Source organism: Arachis hypogaea, chromosome 18, assembly GCF_003086295.3.
Source record: "Arachis hypogaea cultivar Tifrunner chromosome 18, arahy.Tifrunner.gnm2.J5K5, whole genome shotgun sequence".
NCBI lineage: Eukaryota > Viridiplantae > Streptophyta > Magnoliopsida > Fabales > Fabaceae > Arachis > Arachis hypogaea.
In genome coordinates, this window is record NC_092053.1 from 49,072,905 (window position 1) to 49,077,530 (window position 4,626).

At 39.3% G+C, this 4,626-nt stretch overlaps 1 non-coding gene across 1 annotated transcript; it reads left to right on the plus strand.

Moving 5' to 3' along the window:
* Window positions 1-3,288: 3,288 nt before the first annotated feature.
* Window positions 3,289-3,396, plus strand: LOC112774233 (small nucleolar RNA R71). The gene has a single exon (XR_003188731.1). It is a non-coding gene; the product is annotated as a small nucleolar RNA R71 (small nucleolar RNA).
* The last annotated feature ends 1,230 nt before the right edge of the window (window positions 3,397-4,626 follow it).

The following is a 4,626-nucleotide window of genomic DNA, read 5'->3' on the forward strand; positions in this document are numbered from 1 at the left end:
TGGCAAATGAGGTGAGGAAAGGCTAACCTTGCCAAAGTGGAGGACTTGTCAGCCACCTTGTAGAGTTCTTGAGGTATAATCTCATGAACTTCCACTTCCTCCCCAATCATGATACTATGGATCATGATGGCCCGGTCTACAGTAACTTCAGACCGGTTGCTAGTAGGAATAATTGAGCGTTGGATGAACTCCGACGATCCTCTAGCTACAGGCTTAAGGTCTGGTCTTCTCAATTGAACCGGCTTGCCTCTTGAGTCAACTTTCCATTGAGCTCCTTCCACACATATGTCCATGAGGACTTGGTCCAACCTTTGATCAAAGTTGACCCTTCTAGTGTAGGGGCATGCATTTTCTTGCATCATTGGCAAGTTGAACGCCAACCTTACATTTTCCGGACTGAAATCTAAGTATTTCCCCCGAACCATGGTAAGCCAGTTCTTTGGGTTTGGGTTCACACTTTGATCATGGTTCCTAGTGATCCATGCGTTTGCATAGAAATCTTGAACCATTAAGATCCCGACTTGTTGAATAGGATTAGAGAGAACTTTTAAAAGGGACCTCAGGGATCACCTTTTTTTTTGCCACAATTTCATAGAAGTGGTCTTGATGGACCTTGAGATGAATCTCTCCATCTTCCATGACTCAGAGGTGGAAGCAATTGCCTTCCCTTTCCTCTTTCTTGAGGTTTCTCTGGCCTTAGGTGCCATTAATGGTTATGGAAAAACAAAAAGCAATGCTTTTACTACACCAAACTTAAAAGGTTTGCTTGTCCCCGAGAAAAAGAAGAAAGGAAGTAGTAGAAGAAGAAGAAAATAGAGGAGATGAAGGGAGAAGGTATATTCGGCCAAGGGGGAGGAGTGGTGGTTGTAATGTGTGAAAATGGAGTAGTGTTGAGGGGTTTATATAGGGGTGGGGGGAGGGTAGGTTTCGGCCATTAGGGCTACGTTTGGGAGGGAAAAGAATTTGAATTTTGGAGGTAGGTAGGGTTTATGGGGAAGAGTGGATGGATGTGAGTGGTTAAGGGTATTTGGGGAAGAGGTATGGAGGTGATTGGTGAAGGGTATTTGGGGAAGAGAGTTATGAAAAGGTGTGAAGAGGAGAGAAGAAGAAGTGGGGTAGGTGGGGATCCTGTGGGGTCCATAGATCCTGTGGGGTCAAGGACTTAGTATCCCTGCTCCAATTAGGCGTGCAAAACGCCCTTAGAATGCATGTCTGGCATTAAACGCCAGCTTGCTACTTGTTTCTGGCGTTTAACGCCAATTCCATGCTTTGTTCTGGCGTTAAACGCCAGTCTGGTGCTTGTTTCTGGCATTTAACGCCAGCTTGATGCTTCTTTCTGGCGTTAAACGCCAGTTTGATGCTTCTTACTGGTGTTTAAACGCCAGTAAGCTCTTCCTCCAGGGTGAGCTATTTTTAATGCTGTTTTTCATTATGTTTTTGATTTTTCAGTTGTTTTTGTGACTTCACATGATCATCAACCTAAGGAAAATATAGAATAGCAATGGAAAATAAATAGATATAATTAAATAACATTGGGTTGCCTCCCAACAAGCACTTCTTTAAAGTCAATAGCTTGACAGTGAGCTCTCATATAGCCTCACAGATGTTCAGAGCATTATTGGGACCTCCCAACACCAAACTTAGAGTTTGAATGTGGGGGTTCAACACCAAACTTAGAGTTTGGTTGTGGCCTCCCAACACCAAACTTAGTGTTTGACTGTGGGGGCTTTGGTTGACTCTGCAGTGAGAGAAGCTTTTCATGCTTCCTCTCCATGGTTACAGAAGGAGATCCTTGAGTTTTAAATACAAGGTAGTCCTCATTCAGTTGAAGGACCAACTCTCCTCTGTCTACATCAATTACAGCTTTTGCTGTGGCTAGGAAGGGTCTTCCAAGGATGATGGATTCATCCTTATCCTTCCCAGTGTCTAGGATTATGAAATCAGTAGGGATGTAAAGGCCTTCAACCTTTACTAACAAGTCTTCTACTAATCTATAAGCCTGTTTCATTGATTTGTCTGCCATCTCTAGTGAGATTCTTGCAGCTTATACCTCATAGATTCCCAGTTTCTCTATTACAGAGAGTGGCATAAGGTTTATCCCTAACCCAAGGTCACACAGAGCCTTCTCAAAGGTCATGGTGCCTATGGTACAAGGTATGAAGAACTTTTCGGGATCCGGTTTCTTCTGAGGCAATGTTTGCCTTATCAATGCACTGAGTTCATTGGTGAACAAGGGGGGTTCATCCTCCTAAGTATTATTACCAAATAAACTGGCATTCAACTTCATGAAGGCTCCTAGATATTTAGCAACCTGCTCTTCAATGATGTCTTCATCCTCTTCAGAGGAAGAATAGTCATAAGAGCTCATGAATGGTAAAAGGATGTTCAATGGAATCTCTATGGTCTCTAGATGAGCCTAGATTCCTTTGGTTCCTCAAAGGGAAACTCCTTATTGGTCAGTGAACGTCCCAGGAGGTCTTTCTCACTAGGATTCACGTCCTTCTCCTCCTCTCTGGGTTCGGCCACACCAAGTAAGGTTATGGCCTTGCACTCTCTTTTTGGATTCTCTTCTGTATTGCTTGGGAGAGTACTAGGAGGAGTTTCAGTGACTCTTTTTCTCAGCTGGCCCGCTTGTGCCTCCAAATTTCTAATGGAGGACCTTGTTTCATTCATGAAACTTAGAGTGGCCTTAGATAGATCAAAGATTATTTTTGCTAAGCTAGATGGATTCTGCTCAAAATTCTCTGTCTGTTGCTGAGTGGATGATGGAAAAGGCTTGCTATTGCTAAACCTGTTTCTTCCACCATTGTTAAAGCCTTGTTGAGGCTTTTGTTGGTCCTTCCATGAGAAATTTGGATGATTTCTCCATGAGGGATTATAGGTGTTTCCATAGGGTTCTCCCATGTAATTCACCTTTGCTATTGCAGGGTTCTCAGAATCATAAGCTTATTCTTCAGAAGATGCCTCTTTAGTACTGTTGGATGCAGCTTGCAATCCATTCAGACTCTGAGAAATCATATTGACTTGTTGAGTCAATATTTTGTTTTGAGCCAATATGGCATTTAGAGTATCAATTTCAAGAACTCCCTTCCTCTGAGGCGTCCCATTACTCACAGGATTCCTTTCAGAAGTGTACATGAACTGGTTATTTGCAACTATGTCAATGAGTTCCTGAGCTTCTACATGCATTTTCTTTAGGTGAATGGATCCACCTGTAGAATGGTCCAATGACATCTTTGATAATTCAGACAGACCATCATAGAATATATCCAGGATGGTCCATTCTAAAAGCATGTCAGAAGAACACTTTTTGGTCAGTTGCTTGTATCTCTCCTAAGCTTCATAGAGGGATTCACCTTCTTTCTGTTTGAAGCTTTGAACATCCACTCTAAGTTTGCTAAGCTTTTGAGGAAGAAAGAACTTGGCTAAGAAAGCCGTGACCAGCTTATCCCAAGAGTTCAGGCTATCTTTAGATTGAAAGTCCAACTATATTCTAGCTCTGTCTCTTACAGCAAACGGGAAAAGCATAAGCCTGTAGACCTCGGAATCAACCCCATTGGTCTTAACAGTATCACAGATTTGCAAGAATTCAGTTAAGAAGTGAAAAGAATCTTCTGATAGAAGTCCATGAAACTTGCAATTCTGTTGCATCAGAGAAACTAATTGAGGCTTTAGCTTAAAATTGTTTGCTCCAATGGCAGGGATTGAGATGCTTCTTCCATGTAAGTTGGAATTTGGTGCAGTAAAGTCACCAAGCATCTTCCTTGCATTGTTGTTGGTTTCGGCCATGTCTCCTTCTTTTTCGAAAATTTCTGTCAGATTTTCTCCAGAGAGTTGTGCTTTAGCTTCCCTTAGCTTCCTCTTCAAAGTCCTTTCAGGTTCAGGATCAGCTTTAACAAGAATGTTCTTATCCTTGTTCCTGCTCATATGAAAAAGAAGAGAACAGAAAAGAAAATATGGAATCCTCTATGTCACAGTATAGAGATTCATTATATGAGTATAGGAAGAGAAGAATGGAGGAAGGAAAAGATAAGAATTCGAACACAAAGGAGAAAAGTAGGTTCGAATTTTTGAGTGAAAGAGGGGTGTTAGTAGATAAATAAATAAATAGAAGGAGATGAGAGGGAGAGGAATTCGAAAATTAAATAAAATAAAATATAAATATTTTTGTTTTATTTTAAATATTAGTTATAATTCGAAAATTTAAAAAGAAAAATAAAATTAAATCAAATTAAAATTTAAAACAAATAGTTAATTAAAAAGGAATTTTGAAAAAGAGGGGAGGGGTTTTCGAAAATTAGAGAGGGAAAATTAGTTAGGTGGTTTAGAAAAAGATATGATTGAAATAGAAAAATTTTAAAATAATAAAAAAGAAAAATAATTTAAGTAGTTAATTGAAAAATATTTGAAATTAAGTTTTGAAAAAGATATGGTTGAAAGATATGATTGAAAATTTAATTTGAAGAAGATTTGAAAAGGAAATTAAAAAGATTTGATTTTTGAAATTAAAGTTGATTACTTGACTAACAAGAAACTTAAAAGATATGATTTTAAAATTTAAAGATTGAACCTTTCTTAATAGGCAAGTAACAAACTTAAAATTTTGAATCAATCACATTAATTGTT